Source organism: Protopterus annectens, chromosome 6.part0, assembly GCF_019279795.1.
Source record: "Protopterus annectens isolate FY-2018-M chromosome 6.part0, PAN1.0, whole genome shotgun sequence".
Lineage (NCBI taxonomy): Eukaryota > Metazoa > Chordata > Ceratodontiformes > Protopteridae > Protopterus > Protopterus annectens.
Genome location: NC_056737.1, coordinates 1815349363 through 1815365663, shown reverse-complemented (window position 1 = coordinate 1815365663; position 16301 = coordinate 1815349363). Strand labels below are relative to the sequence as shown.

Genomic DNA, 16301 nt, shown 5'->3' with positions numbered 1-16301 from the left:
GCTTCTGGTAGCATATGCAACAGAAAGGGAAGGAAAAGCAATTTCCAAACAGACAATCTCCAAGTGGATAGGAAATTGCATTAGATTCTGTTACTCCTACCATGGAAAGCAAATTCCACAGAACATAAGGCCTCATTCTACAAGGGCTACAGCCACTACCACAGCTTTCTTACGAGGAGTGGCTACCAAGGACATTATAGAGGCTGCTACTTGGACCTCCGTGCATACATTTGCCAAGCATTATAACTTACCTCTATACTCTAGATCCCGAGCAGGGTTTGCCACTGCTGTTTTGCAAGGGATCCTAACTACACCATAATTTCTTCTTCCTCCTCCCCTAGTTTGGCTATGGTATTCTACCCATTTGTAAGGACTGCAGATGCATCCTTGAAGGACATAGTACAGTTTTGTACCTACCATAAATGTAGATGTCCGAACAGGATAGCATCTGCAGTCAGGATTACCCACCCTCCTTCCCCTCTGTGGTATTCCTAGGGTATTTGCCCACCTAATAGCTAGCTTGGGAGGGATTTCTTATGGTGTATTTGTTTGTATATATGCACATACATGCTTATTTTTTGTGTTTGCCTTCTACCTTTTGGAAACATTGGCATTTATCCAAAAATTTAGCTATCCAGGAGGGCAACTGGCATCTGGGGCAAGAAACACTGAGGAAAATGGCGTCGGCTGATGCCTTTATACCCGAAGAACTGCAGCTATGACGTCGGGTGAAGTGCGACACCAGCCGAGGCCAGACCCAGACTTTGGAATCCGGCCGACCGAAGGGCTGCCTGACGACAGGACAACCCATTTGTAAGGACTGCAGATGCATCCTTGAAGGACATCTGCTTGTGCACATCAAGAAGATGCAGCATGTATTCTCCTTTACTGGAAAAATTTGGAAAGAAAAACTGGCAAATGGATGGATTGGTTAATGTTATTCTCAGAGGCCACTTTAGATAAAAAGGAAGGGTTAGTCCGGAAGGAAACCCTATCCTTATGAAAGGGGTTTCTGCATTAGGCCTTGAATTACAACTGTCAGATCCAAAAATGGTGAGTGATCTTTCACTGGAAGCCTTAGAAAAAAAATCCTTTTATGAGTTTGGACAATGCCCAAGAAATATATCTGTTAACCATTTGAAAATTAGAAATTGCTGCCAGTTGAAGTTTAATTGTAGAGAAACTTGCTCCCTTCTCAAAAAGTGTTAAGAATTGTAGAATTGTGGACTGGGGCAGAAAAGTGATTGATGTTTACATTCAAAGCCCAAAGGGAGAATTTTTCCATTTGTTTTTGTATAATTTTTTTGGTAGATTCTTTTTGAGAAGCCAAAATAATATCACAAACAGGGGAAGAAAGCCTGGGCTGTCTACTACTAGAAGTGGAGAAGCTATGCAATTAGTCTTAAGGCTCGAATGTTGGGATGCTGGATCCTTGATGGGTGTGACAGGAGATCCAGAGTTGGCTCCAGTATCCATGCAGAATAACAAAGACAAGACCATAGCAAGGGGAACCATACTTGCAGAGGCCAGAAGGGGGCAATGAGGATTACTGAGCTCTTCAGCCTACTTGCTTTCTGTAAAAATTCAGAAATCAGGGGAAGAGCAGAGTAAGCATAAAGGACACCTGAGGGCCAAAGTCAACTTGACCATCTCCTGGCGACTCCCCCTAAGGGGAGATCGGAGTGAAGTAACTGCTGCACTTGTTGTTGAAGGGAGTGACAAACAGGATGCAGCAAGATCTGCCCCAATGCTGGAAAATATTTGCCACAGACTGATTGAGACCACTCCTGTGGCATAAAAATGGACCTGCTCAGCTTGTCGATTAGCACACTGTGATGTACATGTCTGGGAAAAAATTAAACGAAAATATTTCAAACGGCTCCTTACTGAAATTAAAGGCACTGGAGAGGTAATACGACCTCCCAAATAATTAGTGTTTAATATACCATGGTACACACACAGACATTATATTGATATTTTACATGGTTTTAAATGTTTTTTATTCTTTTTATTACATACCATCAGTCTTTTTATAAATTTCTAATTTCATTTTTTATTTAATGCATTTAACTTGTATTTGTACTGCTGTGGAGGTTTTGTGTCTTGCAGTCTGTTGCTTTGTTTAAGATTTAATTTTTAATTAATGCATCTCATGAATATTTAATGTAAAGTCATTTATCTGCCCTAATCAACTTTGAATTATGTCACTTCCTGTTTGGTTTGTAAAAAAGGAAGTATCTATGCTTTAACTGTTGTCTGATGAAGTCTAGATTATCTAGACAAAAGCGCTTATCCATTTTGTTTCTGGATTTATGTACTGATTCAATTAAAGTGGTTTTGTGATTTTTATTACCGAGTCATCCATTTTTGGCGAGTGGGTCCAATCCAGCTGCTTCACTTGGGCTTTTGTTTTTTGGACTGGTTTGTGCTTCTGTTTGACTTTACTATTTTATATTTACAGAAAAATCTTCTGGTAAACTCCAGCACATGGCTTGGCTCCTGTTACAAACTTTAAATCAGGTAATCATTTTACATCTGGAGAACAAATATTGTAGTAAACCCCAACACATGTAAGAAATTTGAAGTACCATTTAAAATACTATGGCTATTATCTTTTAGTTATGTACTCACCATAACTTCAGATGTTTGGGATCCATCTCGCCTACATTCTGACTGATGGGTTCGGAGCCGATCCCTCGGCTCCGACTCGGCACGCTTATGCCAAAGAGCGAAGTCTCTTATTGGCTGAGCTTACTATATCCCAGGATGCACCACTACCAGTCCCCCAGATCTAGTTTGTCCGCATACATGCACACACGCACGCACTGCTTATATAACATTGCCAGATGAAACAAGATAAAAACAGTAGAACTCAAACCGTTCAATCTCTTCTGATCTCCAAGGCAGGGGGATGGAGGGTGGGTATTAGGAATGTAGGTGAGATGGATCCCAAACATCTGAAGTTATGGTGAGTACATAACTAAAAGATGTTATGTGATCCTATCTCGCCTACATTCTGACTGATGGGACAGCGTCCCTAGCACCTGAATCCTGGGTGGCTCACTGGAAAACACTCCTGAGTACCGTGGAACCAAATGATGCTCGCCCTTTAGATGCCACATCCAATTTATAGTGGGAAATAAAAGTGTGCGGGTTGGACCAAGTAGCCGCAGCACAAATCTCGGAAATAGCGAGCTTGGAATGAAAGCATAATAGAGGTAGCCATAGCTCTGGTAGAGTGAGCTTTGATAGATGTTGTAAGTTGCTTATTTGAAGAGGAATAAGCCTGAGTTATGCAATCTCTAATCCATTTGGAAATAGTAGCTTTAGTGATGGTTTTACCCAATTTATTATCTGAAAAGGACAAAAACAATTGGTCTGTTTCTCTAATTTGTTGAGTCCTGTCTAGATAGAAGCGCAATTGCCTGTGAACATCCAATTTATGCAAAGTGTATTCCACTTCATTGGAAAATTTTGTAAAGAAAACTGGTAGCTCTAGAGATTGTTGGAGACAGAGACTAGAACAAACTTTTGGAACAAAAGATGGATTAGGCCTAAGTGATACTCTATCCTTGTGAAAAATCAAGTACGGTGGTTTGATAGATAGGGCTTGAAGTTCTGAAACTCTTCTTGCAGAGGTAATTGCAACTAAGAAGGCAGTTTTCCAAGACAGATATTTCAACTCACATGTAGCAGCCGGTTCAAAAGGGGAAGATGTTAAGGCACGAAGTACCAAATCAAGATCCCACGGAGGCGCAGGATGAAAAACTGGGGGTCTTAAAAGCACAGCACCTTTCATGAAAGTTTTACATAATCTGCTGCTCATCAACAGTGGGTCTATAGATTTGTGAAATTTGGAGATAGCTGCTAGTTGGACTTTAATAGTAGAGACTGAAGATCCTTGATTAAACAAGGATGTTAAAAATTTTAAGACCTCTGGTATCGGGGCAGTAATAGGGTCTAAGCCTCTGAGTTGAGCCCAGATAGCAAACCTCTTCCACTTACTGAGATACAATTTCTTAGTGGTGGGTTTGTGGGCTGAAGATAAAATGTGAATAACTTCCGGGTCTAAGGTGTGATTTCTGAGTAAGGTCGGAAGTGGAGGAGCCAAGCTGTTAATTTCAAAGTTTGAAGGGACTGGTGCTGTCGTCCCGACTGATGAATCAGCAGGTCCGGAGTTAGATCCAAAACCAAGGACCGTCCAGAGCATATTTCTTTAGGTAGGGGAACCATACCTGACGAGGCCAATCTGGAGCAATTAGAATCATTGTGGACCCCAATTGGGAAGCTTTCTGGATGACTTTGGGGAGAGTGGAACCGGAGGAAAAGCATAAAGTAGTCCTGTTGGCCAAGGTTGGACTAGAGCATCCGTAGCTGCCTCCCCTGACGCGGAGTCAAGGAAAGAACCTTTGCACTTTGTGTTTTGTGGTGTTGCAAATAGGTCGCAGCACGGGTCCCCCATCTTTTGAAAACCTGAGCTGCTACTGTTTGGTTCAGGGACCACTCGTGAGGAGAGAGAATCGTCCTGCTTAATCTGTCTGCCAATACATTGGATTTTCCTGGAATGTGGGCGCTACCAGGAAGCGGTTGGTAGCTACTGCCCATTCCCACAACCTCATGGCCTCTCTGCAAAGGGGTAAGATCTGGTCCCTCCTTGTTTGTTTAGATACCAGACCACCGACATGTTGTCTGTGTGGATAGCGATAATGCCTTGAGGGAGAAACTTGTGGAGGGCTTGTAGGGACAGAAGTACAGCCCTCATTTCCAATACATTGATATGGAGAAAAGTTTAGTCTGGAAGCCAAGAACCCTGAACTAACCTGCCCGGACAATGCCCCCCACCCGTCTGGGAGGCATCCGTTGTCAAGGTGGCCACGGAGGGTATAACAAAAGGTCTTCCCTGATTCAGATTGGATGGCTGAAGCCACCAGCGGAGGTCCCGTTTGCACGTTTCTGTAATCAGTATGAGATGATTGAGGGGGAGATCCTGAAAAGACCATTGTGTCGATAACAGCCACTGAAGAATCCTCATGTGCAATCTTGCCAGCGGAACTAGGAGAACCGTGGCAGACACTGAACCTAAAAGTTGCAGGACCAACCTGGCTGGGGCTTTGGATCTTGGAAGCAGGGCTCGGACTTGACCTTGTAATGTTTGAATCCTTTCGGTAGGAAGGAAGATGCGCATCAATTTTGAGTCTATCTCTGCTCCTATGAATCTTATGCGCTGAGAGGGCAGCAAGACAGACTTTGACCAGTTGAATGTAATTCCCAGGAAACACCCAGGAGATGGTGGCTTGTAGGTTGTCTAGTAGTAAATGCCTGGTGGTGGCAGTCAGGAGCCAGTCGTCCAGATAGGGAAACACTTGGAATCTGAGACTCCTCAGGTGAGCAGTCACTACTGCCAAACACTTGGTGAACACCCTGGGGCTGTGGTGAGACCAAAGGGCAGTGCACAAAATTGGAAATGACTGTCTCCCAGGCTGAAGCGCAGATACCTCCTGGACGCCTGATGTATCGGTATGTGATAATAGGCGTCCTTGAGATCTATGGAGCACATCCAAACATCCTTCTCCAACAATGGGAGAATGGATTGTAAAGTGACCATTCGAATTTGGACTTCATGACGGACTGGTTTAGTTTGCTGAGATCCAAAATGGGTCTCAGGTCCCCTGTCTTTTGGCACTAAAAGAACTTTGAGTAATTTCCGGATCCGATCTGGTCTGTGGGGACCAGTTGGATGACTCCTTTTTCTAGCAGCTTTGAAGCTTCTGCGGCTGCAATTTCCCTTTGACTGGGTGGTGGGTCCGGGATTTTTTTGGACGGTGGGGGTGAGTGTGTGAACGGAATGGTGTAACCTCCGGCAATAATCCGAAGCACCCATCTGTCCTGAGTAATAGACTCCCAGGCTTTTAGGTGCTTGGCAAAATGGCACCCGACTGGCTCCGGAGCAGCACAGCCGGGCAATCCCTCATGAAGTGTGGGAGGCTGAAGAGCCACGAAAGGACTCGCGGTCTCCAGTGTTGCGGGGCCCTCTGCCGCCTCTGGGACGGCGTCTCCCAGAAAAATTTCCCCGTCCTCTGCCTCTGGAAGGGGAATCTTCCTGCTGTTGAGGAAAGAACTTCTGTGATTTGCGGAACCACATCTTCCCTCCTCTTTTAGCCTTGGGATAAGGCCGAAAGGGAGTGGAATAACGTGCTCCTACGGCAGATAAAGTTTTTCCCTCTTGCTCACAGCGGGTAAGAGTGTCTTTAACCTTGGGTCCAAACAAAGAGGACCCATCAAAGGGAGCGTCGGCGAAGGAAGACTTGAAGGCCTCCGCGAAATGACACAAACGGAGCCAGGCTTGTCTCCGTAGAGCCACGCCTGTGCCTGCCGCTCCACCCACCCCTTCGGCCGCATATGAAATGAGCCTCATGGACGAGTTAGAAATCGAGGTAAGGATAGCCAACTGAGAGCTAACCGACTGGGCTAGCTGCTCAGGTAGGTTACCTGAGAGGGAGTCTGACAGCTCCTTGACCAGATCCCTCTGTAGTCTGGTGAAATGTGCCAAATAATTCAGGGACTGTAGAGTAAAGGCCGCTGAAGTCAGGGTGCGCTTCCCATACCGGTCCATGCTCCTAGACTCCTTATTAGGAGGATGGACGGACGTTGAAGCCTCTGCCACATCCTGCTGTGTAGCAGATGCCACCACCATGGCATCTACGGCCACGCCTTTCGTCAAGAACTCCTTCTCAGGTGGGGCAGACAAAAATTTGTTAGGGCGAGAAGGCACTGGTTCCACAGTATCTGGATGTTCCCACGCCCTCCGACAAACCAAATCCAGGAGCTCGTCGAAGGGCGGAGACACCCAGGAGGCGGAGGGCTGAGCCCCAAAGGCCTTGAGAAGCACTGACTCATCAGCGGAGGGGGGTTTGGAAATCCAGCCGCCTCGTTGCTTAAGGATCTCTAGAATGTCTGCAAATGAGACATCATCCGAGCGTGACTTTGGGGACCCCTCCGCATCATCAAGATCAGTGTCCGATGTAAGAGACTCGGGGAGTCCACGTGCTTCCTCTTGCACGATCTCTTCCTTGGGGTTCCTCCGAAGACAACTCCGAAGAACCCTCAGGAGGAGGGAACCCCAGTGGGGGTAACCTCAGGCCCGGGCTCCGCTGCCTAGAGACAGGGAACTGCCAAAGACCCAGTCTCCATGCCCAGGAAGGTGCCGGTAAAGCCGTAGAGATGGCAAGAAGACTTGGCCAAGGCACTCCTCATAGCTCTGAAAGCCGGACCCCAGAATCCTGGGAGTGTCCGGTCCCGAGCCATGATAGCAGGCGGAAGTCCCAGCGGCGAAGCACCAAGAGGGAGGCTCGGAACAGACAGCATTGGTCCCAGCGTCACCCCGGGTCCAGCCGAAGAAGTCCGCATGCTAAACTCAGACCCGAAGGCCGGGTTGGAGTAAGGGTCGGAGCCGACCCTAGGATCTCTACTGGCTCCATCAGCACCTGCTCCGGCGGAGCCGGGCGGTCGGAGGAGGAATGGCAATGGAGTGGGCTATCGGCTCCGAAACCAATTGGGTCGGAGCCGAAACAAATTTTGAAAGACTGGGGACTGGAACAGTCTTTGCAGCACCCTGTCTATGTCCGAATCTGACATCCTTGATGATCTGGAAGAGACGAGCGGGTCAGTAGGTCTCTCCAACGGCTCCACAGGACTAAGGGACCGGCTCGAGGCGACTCGATAACTATCGGCGCCGAGGGAGTGTCAACAATTTCCATCGGTGCGAAGAGGACTTGGCGCCGAGGAGGAAGTGTCTGGCGGACAACCTTCATCGGCTCCGAGATCAGTGGAGCCGATGAAGGTGACCCGCCTCGATGCCCAGCCGTCGGCTCGAGACCAGAGGAGTCGAGACTGGAGGCATCGAGGCAGACCGTTCCACCCTCGGTTCAAGTCCGTGGAGCGAAGGAGAAGCCTGCCTATGTCTTTTGGCGGTCGGGTCCGACGGACTGGTCGGAGCCGACGCCCTTTTCTTTTTAGCAGGAGAAGGAGAGGATGCTAAAGCTTCTTCAAAAGAGAGTTTGATAAGGCCTTTCAAAATAAGTTTATTTTTCCTCTCTTGGAGGACCCTCGAGGAAAACGCGTGACACACGCTGCAGGACTCCTGCAAATGTTTGGCGCCCAAACAATATACACAGAGAGAGTGGTCGTCTGTGATCGACATCTTAAAACTGCACTTAGTGCACTTTTTAAATCCTGAAGGCCTAGGAGCCTGTGACATTATGGCAATCCAAACACAGTAAACTAGCCAAGAAGAAACACAAGAAACACTATGAATTTTCCTTGCTCTCTGTTCTTCTTCCTTACTTTTCTGTCCTTTTAATAAGGACTAACACAACACCAAAAGAAGTAGATCCAATAACCTTAAGATAACAGGAATTAGCCAACAACGAACTGACAGGGGAAGGCCCTTCAACTCCGATGGGACCTCTAGTCTGTCAAACACAATCACTACACAATGTTTTACCAATGAAAATACTCATTCAAGCACAAAAACCACTAGATAGCTGTTAAAACAGCTTTTTGTTGAATTTTAAAGAAAATCCTGACAAGAAAGTTAGTGAAAAAAACACTACTTAGCTCAGCCAAGCTCGAGACCACGTCTTCGCTTGTTAGCGGCAAACGAGATCTGGGGGACTGGCAGTGGTGCATCCTGGGATATAGTAAGCTCAGCCAATAAGAGACTTCGCTCTTTGGCATAAGCGTGCCGAGTCGGAGCCGAGGGATCGGCTCCGAACCCATCAGTCAGAATGTAGGCGAGATAGGATCACATAACATCATTTATTTGTTGTGGATGTACAAAAGCCAAGATGGAGTCCAACATCAGTACCATGCCAATGAACCTGAAGGTACAGTGATGCACAAAGAGGCACAGAAATGTTTTAGTTCATTATTGCAAATAATAAAGTGAAAACACACATTGACCATGCAAAGCCAGACAAGTAAATTTCCTGCATATCTGAAATCTCTTGAAATCTGTCACTGCAGTTATAACACTTTCAAGAAAAGTAATAAATTATCTAATTACTTCAGAGGGAAATGGAAACCTTGGGGTTATCATGCACTTAATTACAGAATTTCATAGAATGTGATCAGCACATCATTTACTGCATAGGAAGTAGGAAAGCACAAACTCAAACAGGAATGCTGTATTCAACTTCACCTAGTAATTGTGTAACAATAAGACACAAACCTTTAATTGTGGATATATCAGTCTAATCATAGACAGATTCAGAGCATTTAGTGCTTTTGGCCGGTTCATTGTTATTACTCCTGCATGTCCCGATTTTTGTAGTAGTACCTCAGCATCGGAGCCAGCTTGCTTGGACATCTGTTGTGACTGGGAAAAAATAACAAAACTCATCAAAATGCATAACTTAACACCTAATATTCTCTTAGAAACAGTCATCTAAAAGTCTGGTTCTGAGATATAGAGGGATAAAACCCTCACTATGATAAATATTTTTAGCATGTAGAGTTTAACAACCTATATTTTCTTAAAAGCACACAAGTTAAAATTCTGCCTCTGTCACTTACCAGAATAAAGCCCTGATCATGACCCAGACAACCACAATATGAGTATTATCTCAGTCAAAAGAAAAGGTAGGCTAGGAAGGATGGAAATAAGTGGCATATCCTAGCTTAATCAGGCTGGGAGGAAAGAGTGATTTTTGTTGATCACCATTAAACAATACTTGGTTTGTAAGGAACTAAAAATAGCCAAAACCTCGGATGTCTGGCTATCATTACCCAGCTGGTGACAGTAGAACTCATTATCACATGCGTGCATGTTAGCATTTACGTATATACAAACGTTAAGTGTGTAAAAGTCTACCATGGTGAGTGTCAGGGCTGCTTACACTAACCGGTTGGAAGAGTGACAATGGTTTTATGTGTATCTTGACACAAGGTGCAGGGTTTCTCAGGTGGAATAACTGGCTAGCCTAAAAATGGACCATAAAGGCAATTAGCCTAGTATTAACCTTTGCACCACCAATGGCAGAACTAGGGCCTAAAGCAGAAAAGCCCCTTTGTTGCCCAGATGATCTCTATGATCACAAAATGGCTCTCAGCCTATAGGGAAAGAATGGGGCAATGGACAGCAAGCAGAAGGGAACAAAAAAAAGTGAAGACAATGTTTAAATAGGATAATAATCTTTTTTATAGCTGTTTTACTTTATCATTTATCCATGGGAGTAGGCCTCTACATACACCCACTGCACCCATGAGCCAGGTGACTAGACAAAAGGACAGTTTCACCTTCACTTAATAGGCTAACATAAAACTTGAAATATGAATCCAAAATGCTACAGGCAAGTCTGCTCACCTACTACCTTTGTTCCCTTTATAGATTAACATCAAGCTAAGGTCCTTTTTACAGTTAATACTGTGCTCACTCTTCTATACATGTTCCACTCATCTCCTCAATGCTCTTAGTTTTCCAGTGTGAAAATTAAGTTTTTAAGTGAACGTTTGCCAGTAACCTTAATATGCTATAATATGTTTTCACTGCTCTTTCACTGAATTTTTTGTTTCCTGCAATCTTTTTAGACTTGTTTACCACTGTTATCAATGTCTCCTGAAAATATGTTCTTCTGACATTTACCCTCATCTGGGAAGTACATGGTAAGTTTCTGAAAATACTGCTTACTGGGCTTTCAGAGACTAATACGTTATCCCTCGTACAGTGAGAAATCTGAAACTAGACAGTGTGTTCCAGGAACCATGGCGAAGCAGATGCAGTAATAGTTAAATAAAAAAGTGGATCAGCAAACACCTTAAGACCAAAGATTTGACACTTTCATTCTTTTATTATCTGCAGAACTTCATCAGAAAAAAAAATTCCACCCCAAAGTTTAAAAAGACCGCTTTAAGGTCACATGATCACCAAACTCCAATGAACAAGACCTCTTCATTAATATTAATACATAAACCTGCTTGCATTCTTCTAAAATCAAAACTTTATATTAATATAAAATGTTTAAAATGCAAAATACACCAAAATAAATGTTTAATATAGCAATAACCCACGCCTGGGTGTGGGTAATGCTAAATTTACCCACGGTTGGCGTGGTTTGGTCCGAGGCGGCCGAGGACCAAACAAAGCCAACCGTGGGTAGCATTACCCACACCAGAAGTGGTTATTACTATTATCATGACATTATTTAAGAAAAGAAACTGTTACTTTTCTTAAATAATGGCATAGTATAATGCCTGTTTACTGCCCTTCCGCAGATGTCTGGCATCCGCGGCAGTTCTGATGTACTGCGAGCCTCGCGTACATCAGAGCTGTGAGCAAAAAGCGGAGAAAGCAAGATCTCCGTTGCTTTTTAGTGTTTCGCTATGTTAAATGAGTTTAACATAGCGAGACAGTTTTAAAATAAGCAACGGAGATGTCCGTTGCTTATTTTAAAGCTGTCTCGCTATGTTAAACCCATTTAACATAGCGAGACAGTGTTTTAAAAAAACGAGTTATACTAATGGAAAAAAGTCCGGGCGACCGGACCTTTTTCCATTAGTATAACTCGATTTACAACAGGCACGCTGGCCAATCAGCGTGCACGTTTTGGGGGGATCATGGTATAATAATTAATTCCACCTCCAAACCATTCAATATATACTTTTAAAAATAACTACATCCTTTGTGCTAAAAGAAAACACTTTAAATTAATGTGTTTGTTTAAACCTGGTTTCACGTCAGACTGCAACTGTAGTTGCCATTCTGCTTCATGGCACTCCATTAAAGCATTGTGCCTGTCAATCAGTTTGTTTAAATTCACAAATTCAAGAACAAAGAAAATAAACTTTCTGAAGTCTTCACAAATAAGAGAATGCTTAGGCAAAGCATTATTTGAATCCCTCTTACAGATAGCCAAATGTGCTCATACACTCTCCTATTGAGTTGATGTAAAGTCTTTGCAATACAACATGCAGGGCATGTTTCACAGTGAGCTATATAAACACCACCTTTGGACTGGAAAGAAAAAACTATTATAACCAAGGGAAGGTTATCAATAACTGAAATATAAATAATGGAATAATTGGCTACAAAACGGCAATATTTACATCTGCCATATCTAAATGTCCCAAAAACATTACCATTCAATTTCCTCAACCATTTTGGTCTTTCCAATAAGGATTTTACACTGATAAAACTTTTAAAAGTGAAAAATGGAATATTTCCCAAAACATCTATCATCTCCTTATTACCCCAAATAATTTTCCAGTTATTGTTAATGATATTTCTGATAATACCCATATCCGTTGAAATTGGTAAAGGGAAAGTACTCAGTTGAAATGGCAGTGAATACCTTTTCAGAATCTGTTTCTGAAAACCTTTCCTGACCGATGGTGGTGGCTTGTAAAATGGGCCATCGCTTTATTATGCCCAAGTTTAAAAACTTCAACAGCAGTAGACAAAAAGCTGGAAGGATAACCTCTGTCTAAAATAACTGTTTCAAAAAATTTACATCAAACCTAAAATCAGAATCTGTACTTGTTAATCTGCTCAATCTAATTTGCTAACCTTTCACTACACCTTTTTTCATGCGACAAGGATGCAAACTTCAGTAATGTAAATAATTATTGACAAAGGTTTCTTTCCTATAAATCTTGATTTCAAACTTGCCCAAACTGCTACTGTTTAAACTTAAATCAAGATAATTAATCTTTTTTTCCAAAGCCACTCAAAGTAAAACGCAAAAGGTCTGTGGTATTACTTAAGTCATGTGTAAAAGAGTTAAACTCGTCCTGTACGCCTTGCCATATGAATATACGGTCTATAAAACATCCATAAAAAATTACCTTATGAAATAGTTTATGAGTCTTTATAAAAAGCTGTTCCCAGAAAGCCATAACTTAGTTGGCGAATACAGGAGCCATCTTTGCTCCCATTCCTACACCTGTTTTATTATCTATAAAGTTTGCTATTTAATTCAAAAATATTACTTTCGAATACGATGTTAAATAAAGAATAAATAGTGCTGATGGTACTAGATTTAACATCAGTAAAGTTATCCAAACAGCTTCTCACATAATCAATCCCAATGTTTTGATCTATACATGTATATAAAGAATCATCATCCAACGATCCAAACATACAAGAAGAATCTACTAAATCAATATCTTTTAAAAGTTCTAACAGATGTCATGAATCTTTGAGATAGTATTCTGATTTTTGCACCCAAGGATTTAAAACCAAATCTAAACAGAAACGTATTCTATTTTATAAAAAAACACAGCCACTAAGGCCTGGTGGATTCAGTGGATTTTTATGCAACTTGGTAATAACAAATAGAGCCATTTTTGGATCATCAACCATAAGAAAATTATAGATCTCATTATCTATCTCATTTTGGCATGATAAATCATACAGTTAAAGTCAGACAAAATGTTGTTGATAGCTTGGTTATATGAATCTATATTCATAATCACCACTGTTCCACTTTTGTCAGCCTTCATGATTCAAACTGAACTTTCAATTGAAAGTTCTTGTAAAGCTTCCCTTTCTCTAATGGGAAGGTTGAAGAACTTTGGTTTTCTTTTTAAACTATTTCTCAAATAGTTTACACATACACTGTGAAAGTCTTGCAAAGTGCTTTGTAAAGTGGGATTGTAAGTGCTCCTATAAGGTACTATGTTGTTCGAACCTTTTGAAACAGAAATATTGTGTAACATGTACATTAAATTTAATTTACAAATATACAATTTTAAACCAACAAGCACTTTAGTGAGATCCACTTGAGTGGGAATGAAAGTGAAACCCTTGTTTAATACTGAAATGTGATAGAACTGGTGGAAGGTCTTCTTTATTACACTGGTGTAGCGGCCTTTTAAGAGGTCTAATGATCTAAAACAGTCATTTAAAATTTGTTTGGGGTGAAATTGTTTTATTTTCTGATGAAGTTCTGCAGATAAGAACAAAAGCGCTAAATCTTTGGTCCCAAGGTATTTACTGATCCACTTTTTACTTTAAGTGTATTTTATTGACACAACTTTCACATATACTGTAACAGTCATGTATTTTTCATTCTACTCGTGTGCAGTCTCCTCAGTTGTCTTAAATGTGCAGTTTGCTTTATCATTTACATTTCATCACTGAAAGGAGCAGCCCTGTGCTGTAACCTCATACAAGACTGTAAAGGCAATGTCTTTCAGAGATCATTTTGTGAAGAATAAAAGACAATGATAACAGTCCATCTCAGTCATAATAAAGGCAGTCATCTCAGATGGGAAAAGAGAGGATTTCTCCCACTACAGGAACTGCAAACAGAGAAGGGCCCAACACTGGACCACAAGCAACCAATCTCAAGAGGACCACCAGGAGCCAGGTACCCCATTAAGGGAACACAAAATCCTGCAATATGCTGCAAAGCTTTTGTTAATATGGTTAGCACTTTGGTAAGCACTATTACTCTATTAAATGTTAATCACAGCCACAGTGAATCAAAGGAAATTCCTGTGTGCACCCCACACAATGATGTGCCTGAACGCCTCCATCATGCCTAGCATCACAGCACCCTCTTTGTCACAGGGTAAAACCCATGGAGAATCATTATGAGAAACCTAACATGCTGGATATGCTTGCTGAAGTTGCACAGGTGTGGGATGGAAGGGACAGATTGTAAACCATGTTCTCTTCCAAAGGGGGAAAATGCATGAGTAGAATCTTTTACTCATCCCTGAAGGAGAAATGTTTTCTTTGGTTCCGTTGTTCAGTACAGCCTGGGTCTGTTTCACAAGTTCTGCAGAGACTGCCTGATCCCTTAGTAGAGCCCTTTCTTTGGAAGGGTTTAATACTTTTAAATGTGGCTGTCATGAAATGTTCTCCAATAGCCAGTCCTGTGGAATAGCAGGACTGCAGCCACTGCACTGCTGGAGGCAGGACAGGCAGCAGTGTTTGATGCCTGAGAGCCCTCCACATATAAACCTAGAAAAGGAGAATGAAGCCAGGAGGTGGGTGCCATACAAACCCTTAATGGTGGTCAAAACCTGTTTCTTATCTTACACATTTTTAACCAGGTCTTGTGAAGCCTGGCCAAAGAAGGTTTTATTCTAACAACAGCCTTCTTCAACTTCTGTCTGGACAGTTTGAGCTATTCTATCCCATGAGATGATCCTGAGAATGCTATAGGTAGTGCAAAACTGAAGTGTTTAAGAAGCCATAAGAAGTATTTTTGAAAGCATCATTGAACTGGGTCAGGGATGTGTCAGCTGCTTTGCTACTTTAAATCTGTCCTCACTCAGGAGCACATCATGTTCCATATAAACGTCAAAAGGTTGTAGCTGATCAATTCCTGGTTCAATGTGAATGTCTTCTACACCTGCCATGTCAACAGATCCTTCTATACCTGCAATATGAAAGTGTTACATTTCAAGTTATACCAGTTCACGTGTCTTCCTGTAGCTTTACTGTCGTACTGCAAGGCTTCAGCTGCAAGCAGCACCACACCCATTTTTCCCTGTCTACAAATATTACTGTTTTTCCTGCTGTGAAACTGAAGTTGCTACCTTGTCAAAGCTGCTGTGGCTGCTTCATTCCACCTTTACCAAATTCTTCCTTATACACTCCATCTCTTTGTTTTCCTTTTCAGATGTCTTTAGTACAATTTCCAGTAAGTTTTTGGTTGTGGTTGCAAAAATCTAAACCATAACTCATTTCTTTTTGTCTGTATGGCGTCTAGGCTGTGTACTGTATATTACCCCTTTTTAATATGGCTCTCCAGAGCTTCAACTTTAACGCTGAATAAAACGGAATTAAGTTTTATTCAAACTTAATTTTCTTTAAATACTAAACGATATCCTTGAACTCCTGAAAATCTGTAACACTGAAAAACAGCACTCTAGAATAAGAAACACTAGTGTTCAGCTGAGAACAGTAGTTCTGGGCTCCTCATTCAATTTACAGAAAAGATAGTTAATTTAAAACAGTTGCTTGGTTAAGAATTTAACTTGTCTTCATTTGTCATGAGTTACTGTGGTGGCTGATACATTTCTATATTTTATTATGATTATTAACACCTCAACCCCATATGAAAAATGGGGAAAAGGTAGTTATGGATGTATTATCATTGCTTGCATTTGCAAGACTGTACTAAGAGCTTATAATTTAGTTGATTAATATTTACCTTAATAATAACTTAAGAAAATCTGGTACCAGTGTGTTTGGTACCAGCTTACTGTATATGTAAAGATCATGTGCAATGGTGGTTAAGTACAACTCTTGCATGTTATAGAGTCATTTTACTTCCCAAGTGGTGAAACTC

At 42.2% G+C, this 16301-nt stretch overlaps 1 protein-coding gene and 1 long non-coding RNA gene across 2 annotated transcripts in view; one reads left to right on the top strand and one right to left on the bottom strand.

Annotated features, from left to right (window-relative positions):
• The window catches only part of SPAG1 (sperm associated antigen 1), a 3545022-nt gene that overhangs the window by 1636545 nt on the left and 1892176 nt on the right, over positions 1-16301 (top strand). The gene's annotated exons all lie outside the window — the stretch shown is intronic.
• LOC122804943 overlaps positions 1-16301 on the bottom strand; it is a 494519-nt gene that overhangs the window by 427000 nt on the left and 51218 nt on the right. Inside the window, exon 2 of the long non-coding RNA XR_006365256.1 lies at positions 9230-9376. This is a non-coding gene — a long non-coding RNA (uncharacterized LOC122804943). The remainder of the gene's footprint in view (positions 1-9229; positions 9377-16301) is intronic.